The sequence below is a fragment of the Helicoverpa zea genome, chromosome 20 (assembly GCF_022581195.2).
Source record: "Helicoverpa zea isolate HzStark_Cry1AcR chromosome 20, ilHelZeax1.1, whole genome shotgun sequence".
In the NCBI taxonomy this organism is placed as follows: domain Eukaryota; kingdom Metazoa; phylum Arthropoda; class Insecta; order Lepidoptera; family Noctuidae; genus Helicoverpa; species Helicoverpa zea.
This window is the reverse complement of record NC_061471.1, coordinates 1,132,425-1,160,376: the sequence shown is the minus strand read 5'-3', so window position 1 is coordinate 1,160,376 and position 27,952 is coordinate 1,132,425. Positions and strand designations below refer to the sequence as shown.

General features: G+C 38.7%; 1 protein-coding gene across 4 annotated transcripts in view; it reads left to right on the top strand.

Moving 5' to 3' along the window:
* Positions 1-27,952, top strand: part of LOC124640375 (homeobox protein homothorax) — a 256,533-nt gene that overhangs the window by 221,565 nt on the left and 7,016 nt on the right. The gene's annotated exons all lie outside the window — the stretch shown is intronic.

Here is a 27,952-nt window from a genome sequence, read left to right as displayed (position 1 = left end):
TTTTATTTTGTTGCGCATTGAATTAAGTATTAACTACAGTGACAAGAAAATAACTCATGAATTTGCATGAACCTAACATATGAGTAGAATATTACTCATATCAAATAGAATTACAATAAATATTCACAGAACATAATAAATATAAAATTCCTACAACAAATACCATACGATCAGTTGGTAACGTTTTCCATGGCTGCCGGGAGAATTTTTGATTTTCTCATTATTCCGTCTCAAAAGCCATTAGTGTTGCTATCGATTGATATTGAAATTATTCATGAAGCAAGGGTAGCCACGTCTGCCGTACGTAATAGCGCTCTCTTTAATTATTCAAAATGTCGACACTATAATAGGACGAGCATTTATAAATATTCAGGGCCTATCGCTCGTACACAAGTTATTGTTACACTACAAATTACTTTTATATCAATATCGGTTTGTTTGTTACGTTTGGAGCCAGACTTTCGTCAAAAATCTTACTGTTTCAGCCACGGTGTCATCTCCATAATAATGATGACGACACCAATATCCTTCAACGTTTTAAAGCTAAAATGTAACAAAAGGCACATGCTCACAGACAAACAAACTTAATGAGTCACGAGCCACTTGTGTTAACACAATAATTATTAATAATAATTGATACTTTTACGTCAATTGGTAATAATGTCCATTGTAATAAACACAAAGAACTCTATTGTTAGCATAACCGTGCTAAATTGTGCGCAATCATATTTTTTGTGTTAATAAAGTCACAATTGAAATGTACACTGTTTCTTTCGCTGATTTATGTGACTAAAAATTCAATTGATCGAACACTAAGTTAAACTGTAAATTATTATGGTAATAGGGCTTTTATTCAGCAAAAATCTTTGATGAATAATTTTGTAGCTTCATTTTATTGGCACAGAAATGCGACAAGGTTGAGTTGACCCGTACCTACGTAGTGTAAAATAATTTGGGCGCAAACAGGCAGGTCTGCTAATGTCAGTGCGTTTTCAAGTGCCTAACGCCACAAAATTGGGCCACGGCACGTTTGTGCCGACCACAACGACTATTACAGCCTATTTGATGCCAAATGTCAAGTTGTATCAGTTTTTAAACGCACAAGTTGTGGTCGGCCGTGATTTCGCTGACAATGTGTTGTAATTGGTGCGTTCCGGTGACTCACTGCGTTTTTATATCTGGCAACTCCGGTGCGGTTTCGTGCACTCTCCTTGCGGTTTTTACTCGTAATTTTAACAGTCAACAGGATGGTATTGGCGGTTGGCTTAAGTAATTGTGTTTTGGACATGCTTTTAGTGAAAGATTTCTTTCTTTCACACAACTATTTAGAATCGTTATTCCGACATATTAATGTCCACTGAACCTTTAACTAAGACCCTTAGCAGCTGATAACCAATATTAATGTGTTCGATTTATAAAGCTAGGAACATCAGGCACTAATTGCGATTAAAAATTACTTTAGCGCGTAGTTACCCACCCACGTGAACGTGCTAATGCTAACCGTGGCTGCATATCAAGAAACTTGTGAATGTCATATAATTGCGCTTGCGTTTGGGATTATTCACAAATTGCACCCGCCGCTCGGCACGCGATGTGGTCACCTCCTCGCGTTTCTGCCGCCCTAGTACTTGCTCACTCCTGGTACTCCTGGTATATTGGAAGTTTATACGAAAAGTGATTTTATTGTTGTTTGTTTAGGATATTTGTTACCATTTTTTTTACAAAAATAGGGTTATAATCTCTCTTGAGAGTCACTCACAAAAATTCTGCTTGCTTTAGGATTGAAATTAATTTACAAAGATTAAAAATATTTTTGCACATGAGAATCTTCGTTCACATTTTCACTATTCCGTTTAACATAAAATACCATCGATGATTACAAAAGTATCAGTTACCTGCATGCTGGTGGTCCCTTTGTCCAAAGAAATTCGCGTGTCTCACACCACTAACAATACAGATAATAATATTGCAATATTTTTAAGGCAAACAGAACAAAAAACTTGCTGCCGAACATAGGAATTGCTCTCTTAATGAAATTAAACCCTAAAAGAACGCTATATTTACAGGAATTGTTGCTAAAAAGGTCAGATAAGAACAGAAATTACTAAATACTGTATTGTGTACACGAAACGCGGAAAGGTAAAGGCCACACACGTATTTTATTATTCATTAGCACTCAGTTTATAGGGAAGCCTAATGAGTGAGGCGTAATCGTTATAAATCGATAAGAGACATCTATTAACTGAATCGAGAAACCCGATGTTCGCCAAAAGGTGTTCGCAACATTGGCAATGACATACCATCTCGGTACCGGTACCCCTTTTAGTGCAGGTGTAAAATATAATATTTATGGGGTAAAGAAAGGGTTCCAATGCTTGTTAGCGATAATGAGGTGCGCGCGCACCAATAAATTGGTTTGCCCGTTCGCCGCCCGGGGGCGCGGCTCATTTGCATCTTTATGTATTTCTGTCCAGACGAGATTATAACATTTTTTTGTTCGGTGACCGCGCGGCTAGTTCGTCTACTGCGCGCGAGATGGCGCTGGCGGTGGCGTACAAGGCGCGAGTCACGCTGACGCGGCGCTCGCTCGCCTCGTTAGGCTGACGCGGCGCCTGTCACGTTTTTGACAGTTTTTGACTGAGACATCGATAGTGCGGTTCGTTACAAGCGGGGCGGAGCGCGAGCCATCTCTTATCGCTAACACTGTTGGTTTATGTTCTTTTAGCTTCATTGTTATGCAGCGATTCATTTCTTTTTGTGATAATTTGATAATGTCCGCTTTTGAGAGCTTTAGTAGTAAGTATTCAATCTTCATGTTCGATCGACTTGACGTGAATTGGTTCATTTGATGCTAAGTGGACTTCAGATGATGTCTTAGATCAATAACTGAGCGCAAATATCCATTAACAATTATTTAGAATAACAGACATTGTTTAGAACTCTTAAGAAACTGTCAAACACATCAAACTTTCTTTAGCGAAACGGACATTATAATCCATACGAGCTACACTTTATTTATGACTTCTGGGGGGATCTAAAGCGAAAACACAACGCAATATATCAGACATACATAAAATATACGCAGCAAACAAACTCCGGCTAGGTACCAGGATATAATGACATCAAGAAAGTCGCAATTTCGGATTCATAAGGAAGCGAGCAGGTGTCGCGATACATCCCGTATTCATGGGCCGATATATCATAGCGTCGCCGCGTTAAAAAAACGGCCAGAGACAAGGAAAGCGCCGAATGCCCCCCAGTTTTCCCGCCTTGACGTGCAATTATAAAGATAATAACGTTTTCACCTCCGCGCGCCGTTTTTATTTGTTCGCATTTTGATTTATAACAGTTTGTCGGGCTCCCGACACATGATATCGGAGTTTCGCGGAACGTGGAAGCTTCCAACGTGTAACGATTATTTTTTCCTCTGTTTCAAACAATGAATGTATGAATCGTAATGAAGGTGCCATTTGTTTTTACCTGCCACCATTTAGAACCGAAATGTTTGGACAAATTAAATCTTTTTACTTCAATCCGGAATGAAGGATTCCAAAACGATTTCGAGACCCATTATTGAAAAAACTCGGATCGTTCCCACGATCGACCAAAACAAACGAATCTAATCTGCGGTACGGCCGACGCGTAAACTATTTTGATTAGAATGGTATTCCCGCCAAAAATAATCTCAAAAAACTACCGCCATGACATTTCTCAACTTGTCAACGGGCGCGCCCTTTTTGCAGAGCAATCGCGCGCCCGCCTTGAAATCTTAATTCGCGACTTTTTGGAAACATGCAACAATCGATTGATCGTTCTAACACTATAGACGATTACTTATTTGTTCGATAGGAAACACCTTCATTATGTCCGGCGAGCAATCGAACAATAAGCATTATAGTTTCTTAGAATTGATTTTTTTTTTCTGTACGGACTCGTCGGAGCGAAGAGGTTCCGCGTCGACTGAGTTAATCATTAATCACGCGTACCCGCGGCGTAGGTAGGTAACGTAACACCGCTGCGCGAGATAACATTATCGTAAATATAGTTTTACAAAACGCCGGTACCTACCGAGCAAAAAAACCACCATTGCGTTTCCCACAAGGCGACACTCGAGCCTTAGGAATTCGCGGCCGCAATCTGTGCGCATTATCAGAATTTACACCAGGTAATAACGTATAACCTAATCCGAGGGTCAGTGCGCGCCTTTTTTTGAAAAACGAATGCGGTGTGACAGTTGAAGCGGGAAAACAAAGCATCGATCAAACCCGCTCACTCTCACATAAATCAGTCGGACGGGAAAGGGACAGGTGAACGGACGGCGCGGCGGCCAGTCGATTTTATAAATGGGCGGAGCGCGGAGCGAGACATCCACATCGCAGAAACAAAAGAGTGAAAAGGAAATAATAGGTCGGTGCAAGGTGCAAGCGGAGAGAGTACGATGGATTGGTAGAGTTTTTTTAATGGGAAACACTAAGGCGGTCGGAAAATCTGAAGAAAAAGGCGCTATAGCGAGCGCGTTCGCTTCATAGTCGACTAATTAGGTGGAGTACTTGTACCGATATTATTTATGTACCGTCGCAATTAGGGCGCTGGCTTTATGTTAATGCTCTCGTAACTATTAAACTTAATTTATAAAAGTTATTTTGATATAATAAATTCGGACACAACATATTAACAAATATTTGTATGTTCATAAAGGGTTCAACATTCAGGTTGATAAGCTCGAGTTATGTCGAAAATCTTGTTTATGAGTGAACCATTATTCGTTCAGTCGTCTCATCTTAAGGTTACGACTGTGAAATCGTCGAATATATTTGTTATTTTGGCTGCTGTTTTGACAATTCATACACTAACACGAACAGTATGTACCATAAACAATACACATGACACAAGAAACATTCCTTTAGATAAATTTAAAAAAGGAAACCAACGTCATGTTGGAAACCCCGACCCGATTACCAACACTACCATATCACTAGATTTCAACAAAATTACACGTAACATGATTGCACCCAGCACAATATAATACACGTATAATTTAGAAATTACACAAATAAGCAACAACAATGGCCGGTCACATATAATACGAATTGTATTCACTCGAAACGGAACAAATTGGTTAATAAAACGGTTCTGAGTAATTTACGTATCAGGTGATCCGATTTGAGTGACGTACGCACGCAACCTCGAACAAGCAAGATACTCTGATCATTGTTCTTAGTTTTATTATAAACTTCAACCTTTTTGGTGACTTAGTTTATGGTCTGGGACAGATGCATGTGGGATTAACAGTTAACAGCCCATCTGTTTAGAATGCTCTGTGCTTCCGTCACGGATGTCATATTTTTAAGTAATTATAAATGTCGTTTAGAGATTGAAATAATATGACGTCTCTTTCACTAAGGTTGTTGAATGATCGATTGTATGACTTGTGGAGTCTTAATACCTACTAGAGAGTGTAGGTATTTCTCAGAACTTGAGGGAGGGACTTAACACATGCCTACAATTGTCAAGTCTCCACGTGATTCAAGATCAATTACGTTTTTTCCCTTCACAGCAACTATTACGACGCTTCGTGATTTATATTTTTTATTACACGTAGGTACCAGATAAAATAATAACAGCCAATTTAAAAAAATCGCTTCCGCCATAATGGCGGGAAATATCACGTGCGAATCGCAATCGCCATTCTTATAGCCTAATCACGGCGTAATTGTCGTATCAAGTTGAAATTGCTATCAAATTACTGTTTTGCTCGCATGTCACCACTTACCATTAAATGTTTCTGTTCAATTATCACGCATTGTCTTTTGTTGCTTTGAAATAAACTTCGAGTCTATAATTTTCAAATCGCTAGGCTAATTTCGAGGTTAGTCACCCCGCCATTCGTAGAATAACGCGAGGTTCGTGAAAGACCGTCAGTTCTCGGAACGATTCGGGTGTTTGATTTAAAAATATCAGGATTCCATCCTTCCATTTTTAAATCAAAGTGTGAGATGATTTTGGTTGTTTAATGATGGGGAAGGGTTGGAACCGGGGACATTGTTTTGTTCTTATTTTAAAAAGCGTTACATCATTTATTTGAGTGTCAATTTATTTATGAATTGTATTTTTTGTTACAGGTAAGTTCACGATTCACATGTATGAAAATATGTATATCTTGGTACAGGTAAACTATAAAATGCATTGTAAAAATTAAAGTTCCTTACATACTCTATTCCTCGTACGTATAAGTTATCTGACGGAACCTCGACTCTCGAGTCCAGCCTCATCAGGGAAGTTCTGACCATCCATCAATGGCTGACCCTTGACCCGCGGAGCAGATACATCATGGTTGCACGTCAGTCAAACACCACGGAATCGTACCGGTTTTAATAAGTACTAGGCTGGCATAGCGTTTAAGAGATTTAGGAAAAAAATGCATTTGAAAAGTTTTCTAAAAATGCCAAAGATTTGAGAACCTTCTTTTTTTGTATGTGAGCTTACAATAAGTTTAGTTTTGTTTTTTATTATTTTTGATCAATTAAGAGATCGTTAGATTTTAAAAGAATTTTGGACTTTTTCAGACCATCTTTTATTTTGACATTGAAATTTTTCTGGTACTCTCATGACTGTTAACGAAAACCAAGTAAAAATTATTACGTAATTAATTCTTCCAGAATTAGAATATACTCAATCCATAAGCAGCCAAACCTCCAAAAGCAATGATCATAGACAACCCATTCGAACTTTAAGATACTACCACAGAATAATAGTACGTTTTTATACGTTTTTATTTATCCCATTGTGGTCTGATTAACCGTTGCGAGGCATCGTCTCGATACCAGTACATTGCGATAACATCTCGATATATGAGAAGGCATTTGTCTCCGAGTGCCTCGGCCAAAGTAATTGGTACCACGATACCACCGTTTTGAGAAAATTATTCCAGTACTTTGTTTTTACCTTGAAGTTCAATAAAAAGTCTTTTTTTTTTGCTTTTGCTTTTCTGTCTATGGTTTTCACGGCCATCTTGTTTTGTAATGTCAGTTTTGTCCATAGACATAATATTAGTAAACAGGACTGCGCATATAAACCCAAAAAACGAGCCGAGTGAAACAGTTAGTACGGAGGCTGTCTGTCCCTTTCTAATAGGGTGACTATGAGATTAAGCTATGTGAGACAAATCCGAATTTGCTAAGATTATTAAACACAGATTAGTATTGAAGTTTTAACTTACGCAGTTTGTGACCTTAAGATACTAATAAAGGCTTTTAATAATTAGCGGAAATTAGCAGTATAAAAGCAGGAAGATTCGAAGTGAAGACTGTTTTTTTTTGTATTTCTACTTCATATATAGACTGCTGAGCCATCTATGTCGCCTTTCTTCATGTTTTGGGAAGCTATAACAATAGTACAACAGTTTTAAAATCCATCACCCATATTTTGACTCGTTACAAGAATTCATGGGCACCCTAGTTGTTTGGTTTACGAAAATGTTATTATTAGCTAACCTGTGGAACGATATATTGCAACCACCATAGTATTCACTTTTGCAAGTAGAAACGCAACACTTTTTCACCATTTTAATAGTTTAAATTGATTTAATACAAAAAAATATAAACAAAATTTTAAATGCTGATTACGCGCCAAGAATGTTCAGGGTTACCGCTAGAAAATAAAAAAAAGCAAATGTTGTTTATGTTTTAATAATAAATACGAATAAATTAATGCGATTGTTATTAATTTGTTGACTTACAATTGTTAAAATAAGATAAAAATATAAGTGATTCAATTGTTTTTGGGAAGACAAAACTTTTGATCACAACATTTTTTTATGCTGGCAAGGTGTTAGAAAGAGACAAACAGCCTCCGTTCGAACTATCTCTCTCGGCTCGGATTTGCCTCTGTGTATTATGCAACCAATTTAGTACCTTATTGCGTTAGAATAGAGTTCATTTTCGTAAATATATATTTTGAGCGTGCGCAATCTTGTTTAGTAATATTATATCTATGGTTTTGTCTTAAATTAGGAACTCGAGTGTCATCTTTTTGTGATAAATTCGAAATTCAAATGTCTAGAAAAAAAAATTGTGCCATTCTATACTTTCTTAACTTCTCTGTCAATGAAAACTCTGCCAATAACAATCAGTTGATTTCTAATTTATCTTAATTATATGCATAAAAAGACAAGCCAAGTTATTTCGAGTTTTGCATTAAAGAACGCCAACGGGCCTTAGACCCCACGCTGATACTGCCTCACAAAGGATATTCAACTAAAACATTTAAATAACATAAATTATATTAACTAATTATTTTTAGCATTTAAATAAGAATCTTAAAAACTTTTGAAATGTTTCGGATGTTGCAGTAACTTGCGAAAATCGGACTTTTGTGTAAATACCTAAAATCATATGCATGTTATGTAATATTAAAGTATTTTAAGCATCATTTGAATACATTCAAATCAAGTGAACTTTGCCCAGCCGCTATCCACGAAGCTTCAAGTTAAATTATTACCATAAATCCACTGTTAAACCTATTTTAATGTAACGTAAACCATTTTATAAGAAAGCACCGCTTCAATGACATTATAAATTGATAATCGTTAAGGGAATACATTCGTAAAATGACATTTGATTCTTTTTGATTCGAATTTACGCGGCCGGCTCTCAGGGGTCAAGTTTTTACTCTTTTTTTTCGACTCCACGATGTTTTTTATCCCGCCCGGTTCTTTTAAGCTTAAGTTTCTGATGTGAATCTCTGAGACGATGCATACCAAACATATTTGATGTTATTTTATTTTTTCACTTTTTTACCTTCGACCGACGATATAAATTTGATTGTGGTACGTACGTATACGGGTGCCGGTTTAAGAAACTTTTTGAGTGAATCACTTCGAGACAGCTCAAGTGAGAATTACAACCTGAGCGCATCTTTACATTAGCCGAATGGGGGAGGAATCTCTTGGATAATGCCGAGTTACGTGCGCAACGTATCTCTTGTGACAAAAGAGATGTATATTTGACGTGTGGAGTGGACGCATAGGCGGCGTTGTGTTAGCAGCGGTCAGCATATCGCGCACGCGTCACGTCCGCATCCAGGCGGCCGGCCGCGCACAATGCTAGCCCGCCCCTGCCTGCGTTATTGTCCAACAATGCGTGAAATGCTCTGACAAACGATGACAGCCGCCCGGGCAGCCTGGTACCGCCGACCTCCTGCGATTTATGATATCCTATTACGAGATTTAATGACACTAAACGTCAGCCCACTCTGTTTACGTCGTCCGTCACCCGGACTCGTCCGGATACGCTTCCGATGTTTGAAATAAACTAAATGTAAAGAGAACAGAACGGAGCCGCGCCGTGAACGGAATACGCTTACAGCGAGAAACGAGGCGACTGAAAAATTACCATATCCCGTTGTGTAAACAGTTGCCGACAATCTTCCCGTTGTCAGCCGACAGTGAGCGTCCGAACTCGGAGCGCCAAATATTTGCCGGAGTCTCATAAATTCAGCGGCGCCCCGCGCGTCCTACCAGGATAACATACATAATGCGCCGCTCCACGGATCGGTAAACATATTGTAATGGAAAACGCCGTCATTGTTTACACTTTATGATGTCCTCGTGTTGTAAACTGATGCGGTGCAGATTCGCCCGCCCGCCGCGCAAACAAAGAATAATTTCCTCGGAATATGAGATAAGAGAGGGTGTAATGATATCGAGGCGAAAAGTTTATCCTGCCGTACATCGCGCCTCGACTGAAAACTAATATTAAATCGGCGGGTGTGTAACGGGCGGCGCAGCTGCTCACCATATCCCAAGACTAGTTTCACCCGAGTCTAAATTATCATCGTCTTATTAAAATGTAAGCCCACCCGGGCGACGATGTACGAGGTCCGCACGCCGCGTAACTCGGCCTAATCCCGAGACCTGCTGCTAAAATATTCGAAATCCGTCAAAACCGTAAATCGCACCCGCCTTTTGTATGTGGGTTGGGGTTCGTATTTACGACGCGGCGGAGAGCTGCAGATAGCCCGAATTAAACTTGAATTTAAAACCATTTTATATTAGCTAAGCTAGCTTAGATCGCGCTGGTGCCGCGCGCGTGAGATAAGAGAATTGGCCTGTCAGACGCCGGATGATATATTTGACCAACATTTCCATACCGCCCCCACCCTCGCTCCCTTTCCCCTATTTTCATTTTGTACGTGTCTGCTCCGCCGCGTATCTATAATGTATCCTTTCTGTTTAGGAGTTACATTGAATAAAAAAACTGCGAAGGTGAGAAGGGACGTTTATAATTTAATAGACTACATTCTGAACTGTCAAACGGTGACGCGGGATGTTTAGTTTCACGGCCGTGCGCTTTCATCGTTATATTTTTATTGCGAGCTATGAGCTGGCCCGGCTGTTATTCATGCTGGTGTTTTGGTGCTCTCATTTGAATAATTAAAAATTTGGCAAGAGATCTGTGCATATGAAAATGTCTGCAGCGTCGGAGGCGTGGGCAATCAACCGTTTTTACTGCACTGCGCTTGAATACCGCCTGTAATAATTGTTATTCAGCTCATCGCATAATGAGGATATTACTTTACACTTCAATAATAACTGGCTTCCTTCGCGTTTTATTGCAGATTACTTCAGTGATCGCACAGATTATTCACAGGACTTTATTGCTGATCGCCGGCCAAATCGGGAAACTTCATTAAGTGAGTTTTTCGTGAAAAGTTTTCGCGCAGATAAAACTTGAGAGACGTATTCTTTGCAAATTGATCGAGGAACACAATTCTGAGCTTATCAGATAAATATAGAACACATGTCGTAATAAAAATTCTCGGCTCGTTTTTCTTGCGGCTTATCTGGGTGATCATGGAGGCTGATTTGAATAATTTTCGAATTAACATTAAGATTACATTTCGTTATCAAAACGGGTGTAATCATCGCGTGGAAGCGTCAAGAGACCACTCGGTGTAAACTACCAGCCATTGAGAAATTAACTTTACTTTTTTTTAAGTATCATGGCAATGAAAGTTGAAAAGTGACACTTAATTCCACTAGAAATTAAAAGCCTATATTTAGCGCAATCAACATTTTATTCTAAATTCTTTTACTTTTTAAAAATAATAGTAAAAACAAAACAAACTCCACTGACAACAGAATCACAATTACACGATTGAAATCTTTTAAAATCCATCAATGCCCCTTAAATTTATTCTCATTGAAGTTTTCCCCGGGAAAATCCTTTTTCCATTGGCGGAACGCCTTATCCGCTGCGCGATAAATCAGCCGGGTCTATTGTCGCAGCCTCGATGGCTTGCTAATGTACACGAGGTATTATTACGCCATCTTGCAACGTTCCACCGCGATATTATAATGTATTGTCGAGTCCACGTACATAGCGACATAAATTGACATGTAACTTTTTTGGATGTTGCGGTTAGAGTTCGAATTTGGGTAATCTGTCAGATGGTTGGGAAATTGTACAGTGCTAATGTTTGCAGTTTAAAACTTGGGAGTAATTCTCGTTTAAATGAATACAGACAAATGATAGAAGCAGACAATTAATCTAGATAAAGAATTTCACTTATAAAACGCTCGCGTGTGCTAGTAAAGCATACAAAGCGAGTGCAATGCGTATCACGTGACGGTTAATACTTACAGCGAAACTTTAATCCTAAACAAGTGACCGTAAATTAAATTGCAGCGAAAAAACTGCAAAATATATCACTAGCAACAGAGTGCAAATTTAAAATTACACATTCTACCGTCAAATAGTATATTATCTGGTAGCATTAAAGCTAGGTTCATATAACTACGGCTGCCTCTCACGACGCCAAAGCTTTTAACAAAGCGCCTGGCGCCGCGCCAGGGAAATTGACATGTCGCAACCCGCCGCTAGATGCCGCGCCCGGCACCAAGAAAAAACACCAAATATTAGATTGGAACAAGCTAACCTACGTCTAATAAATCTACTACATGTATATTACTAGATTGGCACATGAGACAAACGATTACCGCCTTTGAGACTCGCCAATAAGTTCCCGGAACGCAATGCGTCAAATACATCTGTCACACTCTAACGCAGAGGAATCAGTCAAGTGGGAGCGAGTGAAATATCGTATTGGCATCGCGGGATGTCCACGGCAGTTTTCGGTTTTAGCAAACAAAGGAATTAGAGCAGTACCCGCAACTCTACGCGAATTTATGGACGGTCGCAGTGACCAAATTTTCCTTTTTTTCCCCAACTCGTGTATTTTGCCCGGAAAGACGGGAAAACGTTCTAATGTTATTCCGTAGTTATGGGCACGAGGAAGGTTTGAGTCACATTATGTAATAAAGTCTTAGAAATATGCAGGTTTGTGCTGCGCGCGACGTAACGTGTGGATGTTTACCGGCTACCCTCTACCCTCGCCAAAATATCCAATGAATGCTAATTCATTAAATTACGTTAGGAGACGTGGTTACCGCTGTCGCTGTTATTTCACGGTATTTTATTATATCGCGGCATTACTGTCAATACGCTTGACAAACAGACATTCCGACTGATTGTAAATGTTTGTCCGACATCAATACAGCTGCAGCACGCAACAATTATCCTGCTATTACAAAAAACAACTAAGTCTTCAAGTTTTCGAGAAATACTTCACGATAGTGTTAAATAAATATCTATTTGTAATTGGCCCTTGAATTAGCGCCCGTTTGAATAAAAATATGCTAACATTAATTTTTATTCTATCACACATCGTTAAGTGAACATTTGTAAAAGGGCAGAAATAACATATTCACTGCTACAAAATGGCGTATGATCGAACGCACATTTTAAATACACTTCCATAGACATAGAAATTGAAAATACATAAGTAGCGTCGCTCATTCCGGTAGGCAAATAGACCAATTTATTTGAATGTATTTTCTCAAGATCTGATCAGGCAGTCTATTAAAACTTCGTACAAACTTGACACACCTTTAAATTCAAACGGTAAGCCATCTGATAAAGTTGAAAAAAGAACGAAAAAAGTTAGGAGGCAGAGTGACTTTATCTATGGCCCGTTAATACTCCAATTAAATTACAAAAAAATAAAAGTTACGTTTCGTTTCTCCTTTGACGTTATCTGTACTCAACATTTTTTTGTGTGAAGTTTATTGAATATTGTATTTCTTCTTAGGTGTTTTTGAACGTTGAAAAATTGTGTTGTAACGGCATTTTAGTTGTTATCATTGGTTTGTGCCATCAATTCGGCGTGTATCCGCACTGACTGGTCATTGATCTTGATGCCCACGCTGTTTCGGTGGTCTGTGGGAACCTACTACGTTTTTTACACTTCATTTACAATTATGTTATCGCTTGGGCAGTCAATTTGCTTAGCAATTTTGAATAGTTATGTTTCTTTAAAACACCTCATATAAAGCTATTTTTTATAACGGGTATGGAAGAAGAAAACACACAACTCCAAATAAAATTGGGATAAGGGCAGGAGGATGATACTGCAATACAAAAAAACATGATTCTGTCATGTCAAATCGAGAGACTGCAATTTTAACTGTCACCGATCCCCTTTCATATTGCCCTCTATTTCCAAAGCTAAACTATTAGCTATAGGAATTTCCTAATACACAAAAAAAAATCGCCCTATCATTACAAGCCTACAATGACGTATAATTAACATTTTTCTAATCGCGCTCGCATCCATCATGGCGGCGTGATGGCCTGACAGACGGACATGTCATGTGTCTAGATATGTTTGTAAACACATTGTGTTTTGAAGGCTCTTGTCATTTTGTGTATTGTCTTTGGAAGGTTCGAAAAGTGATGAGAAGATTGGAAGAAGTATATCTAAGCTTTCGATTAAATGTTAAAAAGCTTTGTGATTATGCTAGATAGTTAGTTGTCTCAAGTTGGCTAAAAAAACAGCACTTTCGAACGCCAACAAATTACAAAAGAGAGCCCCCAAAACACCCACCCTTCACCACTTCCTATGTGTTTTGCACAAAAAACGATTTATTTTGTACAAGAAAATGAACTTTACTTAAACTAATGGAAAAATACACGAGCTGCATCACTCAAATCATCATTTACTGTAATTTAAACCATCATAGACGACAGTACCACAGACAACACTCAAAGTTGGTCACCGATTGGTTCCGCATACCCAATTGAAATAGATATTATGATCATTATAGTACGCCGTTACGGAGCCACAATTACCGTAATAAGCTGTAATGATAGTTATTACATACACTAAAAACGGTATTACAGTGTAAAGCGTAGCCTTGTCAGTAATTTCGTATCAAATGCGTGTCGTTGCGTGACCGGGCCTATGTAATTTGATGTCATCATGGTCTCGTCCAATCAGCGAAAAGACTACACCAATTATCTATGTATTATGAGTTGTATATGATTTTGTTTTGATGTACTACATGGATAATAATGTATCTACAAAGGAGGTACCTACTACGGCCTCTTTCAAAGAAACTCATTTTTGGAATACTCTGTTTTGCAATCTCTTTGCTTGTCATAAGCCTCTAGTACATTTAGAAAAGATTCAGATAAGATATTAGGAAACTAAAACAAAATCAAACTATTTAATAAAAATTACAATAAATTATTAATTGCAATTTATACATATATACTTACGTTAAAATAACCATTAATTTACCTAACATACTCCTTAGGTACTACATGACACATCCCATACACAGCAGAAGTGCCCAACACTTACATTCGTCCCCAAAAAATCCCATTTGTTTTCAGAGTTAAAATTTTAAATGAGCTTAAGTCTGTAGGCAATTATGGGCACTTTGAATTCGGGAAAAATAAACAGGGGTTGGTAATACCCCTGCTGCCCTTATCAAGTAATGACGGGTATTTGAGAGTACACCTACACCTGAGCCCCTGGCTGTCACACTGTTTGTATTGTATGCTGGTGGGAGATTCTTTTGTGACTGGTTTTTTAGTTCTCATGAAGGTTTTGTTCTCTACCAAGAAGAAAAAGGACTATTGAATAATTTCATGGAGACCCGGCCCAAAATTCTTCGACAGAAAAACGAAGCAATTTCATTCAGAAAGAAAATCCCTTTTTTACCATAAAAGCCATCAGCCAATTTCCTAAGATCAAAATCAAAACACGTATATCGAACGGGAAATCCCATTAAAACAAAAGAACGTATTACACAACAAGACAGAACAAAGATTCGTTGGTATTAGAGACGAAAACAATAGCGGGGCAGCGAAAAACGGGCGAACAAAGGAGCGTGGAGCGCTCCCAGCCCGAAATTTACGTTTAAAAACAACGTAAAATACCTAAAGCGGGATCCGTATCTATCCTATTTAGATATTAATCTAAACGAAAAAGCAAAAGCAATTCAAAATAGGCAACAAGCTAACAGAAGGGACGGGGCGGGCACAGTAATTGGCCATTTATCAAACTGCGAAGGGGTTAGGGAATGCTCCTGCCCGGCTCTGCCGCCCTGGTACGCCGGGAGCGGCGCGGTACAAACTGCTTAAATGACAAACAAACATACAGATTTTATGTATTAAAAATTAGTATTTAATTGTGTTTGCATTGTTCGAGAGGAACGGCAATTTTGGTTGATTTTAAAGCTCTGGGGACTTCTTAATTCGAGCTTAGGCTCAAGCAACTAAAAAGGCCCTATCATATACTGAAGCATACATCAGAGCAGTTTAATTTTAAAACTCTTTCTGCTGACACAAAAATGTGAAAAGCAAGGTCCTCACCCATAATTCGGAAGAGGGAACAGAATTAATCTAAAGCAACCGATAGTAAGGTAATTTTCGCAAAGTAATCCGAACCTAAACACACAGGTACTGGGTCCTACTTGATTAAGCCCCGTTTTAAATTCAACATTTTCGGGTCCATAATGAAAGTTTCTTATCAGTAAGGCGCGTTTGTGAGTTATGGTCGTTTGTTTACAATCCCTCGGGTTTCTGTGCTCCTGATAACTCGGCTTAATTATGTTGTGTATTTATAATTATGATTAGGTGGATTATATGAAAGTTGTGTTAGGTAAAAATAATAAAATTGTTATGTAGTAAGTATTCGATTGTGTTGGTGATTGTAAAGTCTAATTCATATTCTTCTTATTACTTAAAATCATCCCTCGAGTTGCATCAAAGTTCATCACTTTAGTTGCTCATCTAGACCCTAGTAATAAAGGTTTACAATAACCCCAATGAATTCTTAATCCCATACCATTTGAATAGTAAATCTCCAACACCCACAGTAAACTATTCAAATTAAACAAATGTAAATTGCAATTGGCAGCAGGTGCAATAAACACAAGAGAGGTTCATCACTCGTCCCGGCTGTCAGGCGACTGACGAGTGGCCCTCGCGAAACCAACCGTGTGTAATCACTATTGTCTATGGTGTCTCATCGGAAAACTTTACTTGTCTATGGCCGTTTTGGCGCGAAGCTTTGACAATAGAATTAATTACGCCATTTTGTGATGGGAGGAAGTTATAAATATTTAAAGGCTGTTTTCATTTCAATAATTATGTTTTGAATGCTCGCAGACATTTATACGTCTGTTTCTTACTTCCACGCATTTAGGTAGGTATGTTATTATATGAGTTTATTGAAATATAAAAAATATGAGACACGTCCTCACAAATTAGTATTTGTTCAAAAATGTTGTAACAAGCTGTTAAATATAATTCAGTGACTGATAAAATTATAGTTAACGTATTAATTAGACGTTAAAACGAAAACGCTCCAATTAAAATGGACTTTTATTACGTCGTGCGTCGAGCACTGTGTACGACAAGTCATAAACGAAAAATTACTGCATCTAAAATGATAATTAACATCGTTGGGACGCATCAAAATGCACATTTGAAGCCTTAATAAAGTATACTCAGCAAAACCGGTATAACGAGAAAAGCTATAAACTAAACATAAGCAACCATTACGTCTTAGCTAATGGACACCCTCAGTTTTCTAAGAAAATGATAAGCGAGATAAAAACCTACCAAAATGGCGATGTGGGCCACCAAATGTCACCCGCACATCGCTATGCAAACGGCTCATAATTACACACGAAAACATTATCTCAAGCAGGATCGCAGCTAGATCGCTTACACGCGTTTCTTTCAAAACAATTATGTTAATATGTAACGAGCGTCCACCGCGCAATAATTCACAATTAAAACCCCGTGCCAGTGAAACGGAGCGTAATGGGCGCGTTCGGATTGTCAGAGCACGGGACGTCATAATCTGGGCGCGTTCATATTCGTGCACAAATCCCCGGCGCCGGCGCCTGGACGCGCTCAACTTCGCGTATAAATTCAGGCGCGTCTGTTTTGAACGCAGTCATACGTAGGTATTAGACGGGACTCAAATTAATACAACGGGCCGCCGTACACCTGCGCCTCGCTTGTTTCTTTCCTACAAAATTAACTCTGCGCTCGCAACAATGGAGCTGGGGCCCGCTCGACCAAGTTTTGCGCTGTTATTTTTTTCTCCACCGACTGCGGTGGCTATATTTCAAACTGTCATACTTAATCTTTTTATCAAAGTTAGTTAAATGCCATAAGAAGTGCACCCGTCTGCCGTGAGCTCCTCATCTGCCCTCTAATTGCGTTTGGAGTTTGTTTGCAAACTTTTATTATGAAATTAAACTAGTTTTGATGCTGCTTTTAGTTCTGTGTATAGCTGACTATAATAAAGATGATTAAATACTTCGAGATTTGGACGGCTTTACTTTGTTTCGCGAAGTTTTAAGAGCTACTAAGTTACGAATGATGAGAATTAAAGGGTTGAGAAACTCATTAACTAGGAGATATACTTAAGATTTTTGGAAATACACCAGCACTAGGAAGTAGTGGACTTTGTGACATGAAGATTTCCATCACTCTAGCTGAGACAGGCGAGCCGACAGTCACACAGCGATTCGTTTTGCTCAACGTCACCCTCATGTTATACAATCAACTAATAACACAACTAACGCAACTCCGAAACAACTAAAACATTAGACAAAATACCAACAAAATCTTTACTAATTAAAAGCCAACAGTTGTTTATTCAGCGTTTCGCAGTTCGCAATACCAGGCGAGCAGGGCCTAGGAGGCGAATAATTTATATTTAATTTAAACAAGACGACATTGGTATTCGGTATACGAGTGCGTAATTAAAATTCCCGCGGCGGTGGCGCGTCCCGACCCCCTCCCTCGCCCCCCACCCCTCGCGACAGTTTTCGCGCCAATTTCAACGCGCCCGGAAATTAATTGTGACAGGAAGACGCGGCGGTCACATCCGGCCGCGTTCCGTTATACGCATTGAATTATCGGCCAGTGTGTCCCGTACAATAAAAATATTCAGACCTGTCATCGTAGTCCACAGGTCGTATGGAACGCGACGCTGATTTAATTCGTTTAAATTAACTTTGTATTTAATTAAACGCCGCACAAAAAGTATTTTATTTTGGCTTCAACATTTTTCTAAGTCAAAATGTTTCTGTAATTAACACTTATAAATCACAAGCGATCATTCGTCCCAAGAATAACCGTGGGCGTATCCAAAAGCTAGACGTTCGAAAACATCGAATTCCGAGTTAACATGATTTATCGATAACGATTACTTAAAATGCTATGACATGTCACAAAACCGGTCGCTCGTCGATGTAATCGTGACCTGACTGATTATTTCCATCGTTATAAAACCTTATAAACTCGGTGACAATTAATAAGTGTCAAATCTTAACATTTAATTAAATATAAATCGATAAAATCATCATAATCCATAGTAATGGCGGCGCATTTACATAAGACGCGCGAATGTTTTGAAAGTTTTCAAAAATGGAATGTGTTCGAAGTAATCCCCGATACGTTATTGCGTCATCGACAAATGTTCAGCTTATTATAATCAAATGCTACCTACTTACAGTTCAAAAAGTTGTTCCAAAGGGTCTGGTCCCACTGCAGGTAGTTAATATAAACTTTTACCGCCATACGGAGGGAAACTACACTAAACAATGATAGATGGGATTTCTCTCACAAAGTTAACAGCGAAATAAAATAGTTTACGACCCTCGAACTGTTGACATAAAAGCACATTGTATTCCACATGTTAGAAACTGTACAAAATTGAAACGACGTAAGTGGTTAATGTGCCAATAAATTAGGCGTATGTAAATTGTCGTTAGTGGGAACAACCTTTAACCATCCATAAACAATCCAACATAGTGCAGGCGAAGGCAACATTGTCAATGGCGATTATTCGAAAAAAGAAATCGATTTTTATAATCGGCTACGAATTTCACGCGAGTAACAATTGTTCGGTATCCGCAGGCATCTGGGCGAGAGTCGTTCGTTACCAGTTAAGGGCCTCTAATGGCCTCCGCTGAACTGGAGGCCCTTAAAATTTTAAACGTCCTTTTATTTATAGAGGCTCGACCGATATCGAGCCTTCGGATCTATTCGTTATGATTCTATTTTTCACTTTCTTATTCGATTTTTGTGTTCGGGGAAATATTGACACCTTTTTGGAGAGCGGAGACAAAACTGTACATTTCGATTGAAAGACTCTCAAACTTCTAGCCTATGTCAGCCAGCATCCTACAATTAGAAAAAGGTCCCAAACAGCCGCCCACGCTTGAAACCCATCATAAATCGGCGGCCATTTAAAACGGTTAATTGCAGTCTGATTTATGTTTGTCGCCGTGTCTTATCGTTTGATCAGACACAGTCGTTAGGAGCGCTGGTATTTCATCAATTTGTATTGCTGTAATTACATCGGATCGCCTGGTACTGGATATTAGGCTGGAGTAGTTCGCGCTATATATGGTCTAGTGGTAGCTTAGGTAAATAGTTACAATCTACATTCACTGGTAAAACGTGAGAACTTACGTAAGTAGAAATTTAAATGAAGAATTTAGGTAGACGATGCTGATGAACCAAAGCTGTAGTTCAAATTGCTGACCGAACATATTTTTGGATGCCAAAAGTTTATAAAAGACAATTACATACCAAAAGCAAAGAAAAAGGTGTAGGATCTTCTTATCCAAGATAATATTAATGTGCCGCACAGATCTCTAAGAATTAACTAACAAACACTAACAAGGAACTATAGATTCAGTGCGCTGCACCGGTACAATGCATTTAAGCGCATAAACTTGCACACAACGGTACTGTCTCCATACAGGTGCGTACTCAGGATAACTGCTGTTGCACTTGCTATTTCAAGTTATTAGGAAGATAACTATTAAGTTTAACGTGAAGAAGGTTAATAACATTAGCTTCACCAAGAAGTTTCCCAAAAGAGTTTCTATACAAGAATTTATCTTTTGGAAACTGGATTTCTAAGACTTCTCAAACGAATTATTTCTCAATGGAACAGGGTTTAATTGTTTATCTCCTAATCAGAGCTCTAAGAGTGTTTATTAGGAAACAATACATCACCCGTTTCATATCTCATCCAAGTTGACCCATTACGGTCTCGGACCCAATAAATAAAACCGTACACTCAAATGTCCGGAGACTTATGGTAGCAGCGCACCGTCCATTAATATAATGTATCAAACAAAACGTCCAGTTTAAAAACATCGGAAACGATACGAACTGAGAGCCTTCTCGATCAAACTCTTTATCTAGAACATTCCCACTCCCAAGTTATATATTACGTCCTGTATGCACAGGGTTGCCAATTGACAGTGACATTACCGCGGAAGAAGGACTTTTTTGTAATTGCCTCATTGGAATTTTAATTATTTTTAATTGGCAACCTTTTAGATAAAGGAGATTGATGAATTGGGTCTCATTTCAAAGGTGCAGTTCTAAAAAATTCAACACAAGAGCCCACTGCCAAAATAAAACCAACTAAAAATTTTAATTGCGCCTAAAAGTCGCATCGCCACAAAACTCCGTCAAATTGGCGAGCTATTTGCGTTTAATCGTTAACCTGAGCATAAAGTATAGACTGATGCACGCTAGAAACTGTGGGGGACAATCAAAGGCCTTATCTGTCGGTGAAAAAGGCAAAAAGGCCGTCGGTCCGACCATTGTTAGCGTACGATTGCGACAACGCGATTAAGCAACGTGCTCAGCTAATTCGACGAGGTTAACACGCGAACGCACCATCATAGTGAGCAATAAACCGAATGTAAACGGAATAGAGATGTTTTGAATTAGTTAGATGATCATTTATTTGCTTAGGAAATTGTTTATCTTTTGCTCTCTCATATTAAGTTGAAAATAACAAAGATACTTAACTAAGATCGGTGTTAGGATTACGTACACCCCTAAGACCTATCCCTGTCTACACTTTCCAAGAAATCATTTGCAAACTTCAAGTATTTCTAGACCTTTTCGAAAACCGTGACCTGAGCCACATGTCCGTGGAAATAAAGACATTTTTACGTGACGTCACCGCGCGTCAGGTGGCCGCTTAGAATTCTGATCCGTCCATCATTAATTTGACAAATGGGCGCGCGAGGTGATGGCGGCCAGAGCGCCCCATCGCGTTCCTTCAATTTATTTGAATTTAGCATTCTGTTTTTACCATTACCCGCCTAACTTCCAATTAGGTTTTTAATACGAAGTGTTGAAAGACCTCCTTTGTTTCGAGTTTTTGTCTATGCTCCTTTACGTTGGTAGAACCAACCCTTAAGTACATTTCTGCAAATGGCTCACGTCTATTAACAAAAGGGTTTTACGTAAATAGATTTAAATAATAATTTCATTGCTCAATCCGCATTATTTCATGTTCGCTTATGGAAACGGAACATGACGCGTCTGTAAACAGAATTATAAAGCTTTTTGTTATATTTATTGTGATTTCCGTGTTGTAAATTTGTATTTTATTTATCTAAACGAGCCATGAAATGCATGATGGGCGCTTTGTTTATTTTGAATCAGTTTTCTGACTTTCATGTGGGTAGTAGAACGAAAATATCGAATGTTTACCGATCGTTTTTTAATAAATGTATTTTTCAATAATTCTGTTACAATTTCGGTTAAACAAAGTTTTGTTTTTCTCGTCGTCGGAACAAGTTGTTCGATCTATGTAGCATTGGCCATCAATCATTTTGAGGTGTCTTCCATTGGACATACATATCCGTTGCTTTTGATATTCAGCTGGCTGAAACTTTGGCTACATGAGCAGGGCCTCAATTCAAATTTTCTTATACAAAATAGAGAAGTAATTCCACCAAAATATCGCCTCAGACATTACGGTAGGACTTGAAGATAAATGAGAATGATCCGTAATTAGAGCAAGTTCCAGGGCAGCATACAAGACGGGAGTATTTGGTGCGACCCGCATCGGCCACACGCAATCCATCACTGCACCAAATTAGTTCGCGCGCCGGCCGCAGCGGCCGCACCGGCGCTACTGCCGCACTCATTAGCGGTCGCCTGCGAACCATGCGCTCCTGGTGTTTAATTGTTATCATCATTAAAATATTGACATTATTTTAGTTTTATCGTCACGTTGGATTAATCGGTAATCTATGAAAATTCATGGGAAAACAAACCAGGCTGAAACCGCGGAGCGGGACAAATTTTTGGCCTCCAACAAAATGGGGTCAGTTTTAAGATGGATGGACAAACAACCCCACACCAAATTGCAAACTTTCATTAGCACTCAAATCTTAATACCTGTGTAAATTACAAACTGAAATGGAAACCTTCCTGAAAAACTGCCAAATTAGTGCATTCTTAACCCCTATGGATAAATAAACTAGGGACTTTTTACTTGACCCAAAACCAAACTTCGTTCCACACTAATTTGGCTTTCAAGTAAATCTTTTCACCCAACTTCACCTGTACCAAATTCAAATTGGACGCCAGATGTACTCCATAAATAACTGTTCGCACCTCAACCCTTCGCGTTCTGTAATACAAAATAAATTCTGCGCACACGTCACCAATCAGCGCAATATGGCACCGGGTCGGCCTATTATCGCAATTGCATGTTATCCGCGACCCTGTCTTGGGTGCGGCCGCGAAACCCGAGGGTTAGGCTTGAGATTTAAAGCTGTATTTAGATGATAGGAGAAAGCGTTTATTAAAGAAACAGTTTTGGTTTTTAAACACCTTCCTTACGCCTTTTCTGAGACTATATCAGCGCTTGACAATAGTGTACGACATACTGACAAAGTTCTCTACTTCACATACAAATCTTATAAGTCTCCTTTTTCATCAGTGTCGATTTAAAACCATGTCCAATAATCTTGGATCATCCTCCGCTCATCGGTAACCTCTTGGCCACGCAGAGCAAGCGTTTTGACACCATCTGCGACACTTTGAGATATTTACTGCCGATTTATGCCGCCTTGGTGTCTAATTAGTCGCCTGTTAATTGTACCTACTGACTATTAAATTTGGAAACGCGTATATTAATTGAATGATTATATTTAGATGGTCCACTGTTGTTAGTGCACAATTGCGTAAATGTAACGAAGCAAAACAGAACAAATACGTGAGTGCAGACGGAGAATATAGCCATTATTCATGTTGTTGCACAAAATCATAAAAGCAGAAAGTCAGTAGAAAGTCAAAACAAAATAAATCGATGGCGCGACACAGTCGAGTCCCCCTCGCAATCGCAGAATAAAAACAAATCCGTGTGCCCCGACAATTAACGCAGTACCATGTGTTACTCATTCCGCGTGATGAGGACCCAGAAACTCGGGGGGTCGGGAGGTCGAACTGGCGATATATTGCGCCCGGTAATTACGCCCAGCGGCTACCAGGCTGCCATAGGATTAAGGAGCTATACGCCTTAAAATGAAGCATTTTCCGCTAACGTAATTTATTAGAGGCGATTTTTGCTTCTCCACTTTATGTAGCCCTGCTAAATTAGTACTAGTGCGATTTATTGTTTTTACTCTCTTGTTGTTGTTGACTTTTATTTTTATTCGGAAAATGGTTTTAAAATGGACAGCGGAGAAAGTTACAATTCAAGGCTTTTCCGCGACAGCTGAAACTTTTCATATTAAAAAATCAGAAAAGTGTTTATTACATTCTGATACGTGAACATTTTCAAAATAAAATGTATCAAATTTTATAAGAGCACATTTACCTCCCTCGCATTGAACGAACCTATACGGAACAGCCATATTTCTTTCAGTCATGACAATAACGCTAATTCACGTCTGATACCGCACATTCTTGGAGCGAAGAGTCCATTACGAAAACAACATAGCCAATATCCTTAACAATCTCTACACGGCTCCTGATCCCCTGGTTATAATATTTACTGGTCACACCTATAATTGCCTGATTTAAGGCAGTTTGTATGCGCCGCCGATGCCGGTGGATTTCATGAAAAATATTTATTGTCCTCCCGGACTCCGTGGATTAGACGTATTTGTACGTGACGCTTGGACCTTTTGTTTTCGACCACTGGTATTTTCTCGCTTATTTTCGTGTTATATTTCAGTTTTAGTTAACTCCTGAAACTTTTAAGTGGAAGCTGTAAAATGTGATTAGTTCACTCGATCAAATTAAAGTATTCTTCAATGAATAGTATGGTAAGAAAAAATCAAACTAAAAGCAATATCTTTCACCTACGTATGATCAATCAATCACCAGGGTAGCATAGCCGCTCCGGATATCTCAGACATCAAAACGCGATCCGTCCGTCGGCCGGTATCCGCACTGGATTTGTCGGATTCCGTCAGCATTTGTTGCGGAATCCAAGTATTATTCACCCTTTTGAGTGTACGTATCGTCTCCAAATGTTTAGTTAAGCTTACACCGATCCTCTTTGTAGTGCAAACATCTAAACAAACTTCCCAGTTTAGGGTTAATATTTGATCGTTTCAGCCAGACGTATTTTTGCAAAGTTGTTTTAAATTCCCGACTGGCAAATAATGAAAAAGCAATTTGGCAAGTAAATAAATAATTAGCCGGGGCTCGTGCGTACCGCGCAAGTTTGTATTTTGAACCAATTACTTGGGCAATATGTTATACGTCTGCTGAATAAGTAATCTGATCGCGAGAGGGACCCGATGCGCGCACTGCATTCCCAAATTAACTGTCACTATGAATTTTGTACGAACGTTCGGATATTCTTCCGATTGCTTTGTGATTCGATTAGTTTTTGCGATAATTGTTGTGTAATTACCGTTTCGGCACGCACCCGTAATTTTTTAATACACCGGCAATAGTGAGCGAGTTCGAAAATATATGTATTGTGTGCACTGTATCGATTGTTACTCGAATTTTAATTAACAGCCATGTCAATCGCGCAATTGTGTAAGAGGAGAGAATTGTTACATCACATTATGTGTTTGGCACATTCCATGTATTTCATGAAACATTAAAATAATAATAAATTAACCCTTAAACGAAAACATACGAAATTGACGTAGAACATGAGCGCGGGGGTGGCACTATCCCTTGCAAGGGTCCCAGTAATTACTTGAGCGAAGCATGGCCGCGCGTCCGATGCGTCTAATGTGTTGTTAATATCAAGATTAGTTCATTAACTCTTCATCCGCCGACCCGGGGTCCATAGCACCCCCTGTCCGTCGGGAGAGGGGTCCCGGCGCAAAAACGGCAAATTTTACGACTCTTAAGAGGGTATCTGTCAAATCGCGCTTTGTATTAATTTTGACGGCGGCTGTTACTGTTATTTTGATGTTTTAGCTGCAATTAACTATGAGGTTTTAAGATTACATTGCCCAAGCTTTGTTTCCTTTTGTAATATTGTAATTGTGAGTAGCAGAAATTACAGATTTTCAAGTTTGATTAGCTAAAGCTTTTAAACCTTAACCCACGTTGGATATTATTTAAAAAGAAAATGGTCATCTAAAAATAAATAATAGTACACGTTATACAAGAGCCATTAAATCCAAAAAATCATTATGATTCTGTGCTATACTAAAAAAACACGTTCAAAATATATTGTTTTCGACATCATAAAAGCGATAAATCACAAAATTCATGATATACGGAACATAGTTCAACAATAGACCAACACACATTTGACATTACCAAATTTGCATTTGTATGTGTGTTTATTTTATTTGTGACAACGGTCGGCCCGATACCAGGGGCGCATAAATCATAAACGATCTGGATTTGTTCGGAAGGGTTGGCGATACAATTGTTTGATGCACATTATTGCACATGCGCTTGATATATCTGTTTGGTATGCAAATGCGACTAATTGTAATAAGATTTGGTACATTACCGCGTCATCTGATACTCGGGAGGGGAGCAATGTTTTTATTTTATTAGGTGATGCTTTTATGGTGATTCTGTTGGTGTTAAAATTGTCTGCTTGTGGTGTTTTGTGACTGCAATTTGCATCTTTCACAAACGTTTTCAGCTTTTGTTAATTTTGAGCAACGATATCAAATATGGTCTACAAAAACGTAACAGCTTTTCATATTTATCTTGATACCCCGATATAATACCAAAATAACAAACAGCACATACATAATACATAATTATAATTAGTAGAAAAACACATTCGGTCGAGAGAATAACATTACGTAACGATAATAGGGGCGGACCACTCGATCTCATGATGTCCTGGTAGCAACTTATTATTGCAATTGCTAGATTTCCCCGGCTTTTCCCTAAATAGGGAAAGTTAAAAAGGTGATTTGATCCGGCAAGCACGTCCGACGCCACGAGGGTAGAAAATAGGGATGGAAGTCTTACAGCGTACCTACAGAGTATAAAATTTAATTTCGACTTCCAAGTTTTTGGATTTTAATTACCTGAAAGCGAATTAAATAATGAGTATGCGGGGTTGAGAGAAATTCCTTCAGTGAGCGCTGAGAATTCGCATTTCGCGAGAACTCCTCGTCGGGGGGTGGTGTAATTTATAATTTATCCTTACTTGATTTGGAATTACAATATCACGTAAGATTACATTTACCAGGACTTTGGGAAAGTTATTTGGCGGAGAACAATTCTGTTGCTAATAAATTTTTAGTTCAACAAAAGATCTTTTGTTGGTACGAAGTATTGGACGAGGTATTTCTCAAAAGAGGTGGCAAAATCAAAATATATATTTTCGAGCATGAATTACAAACTTAAGACTGGTACTATCTTTCAGTTCCTAAGCTAAGAAGTCACATAAAACATTAGGCTACTTTCATTTTGTCACTGGCGACGCAAAAATCGGTATTGCGGGGTCTTAAGCCGTGGGGGTGCGCACGACCCCACCCCGAATTAAGCGTTAATTAGGGAAAAACGGTATTTATTACCCCCAGGTAATAGCTCACTCTGCCACCTGCTGTTTATGTAACTAAACACAGGAAAAACTTTATTTTCTCGCCTGTTACATTTATTCCTTTAATCGTCTCGGAAATTGGTTTCATGTTTTCTTCAAGATTTATAAATGCATTATAATAGCCAGATACTCCGAACTATTTGAAAATAATGTATGCGAAAATTGGAACACGATATGAAATACAAACATAATGCAATAAAATTAAATAATTATGTGTAGGTCTGCGGTTTCGGTAGTTATAATGATGCTTCAAAATTCATAATAACATAAGCTAGTTTGCAAACATTTAAATTACAAACACGAACTGAAATTTCCACAAAAGTTTTATCGGTCACCCCCCCTTGTCCAGGGTAAATCCCAAAATCGTAATCCCGAGGTACTAGGGCGACATAGCTTATCGCCGGTGGCCGGAGCCGACGCCAAATGAAGGCATTAGTTTTCATAAAGCCGGCCGAGATAGCCCCCGGTCACTCCCTTCTGAGGGATGCTCTCCTACTACCTAGCTTGATATATTATCCAATGATATTTGAAACCTTTTGATAAGCGAATCTGAAGTTATTTCAGTAGTGGGTACAGCTCCTAGATAAAACTCATATATCTTATCTATTTGGAATTTATCCCAAATTTTCGTACAATTCCATGGAACCCTTATTGTCCTAACGAAAAACTTGTTCCAATTCACTCCAATTTTCTCCTTGTTGACGGCATAAATTAAATGATGAACTGTGATAACAGATGGTCAATATGTTTACATCTCACA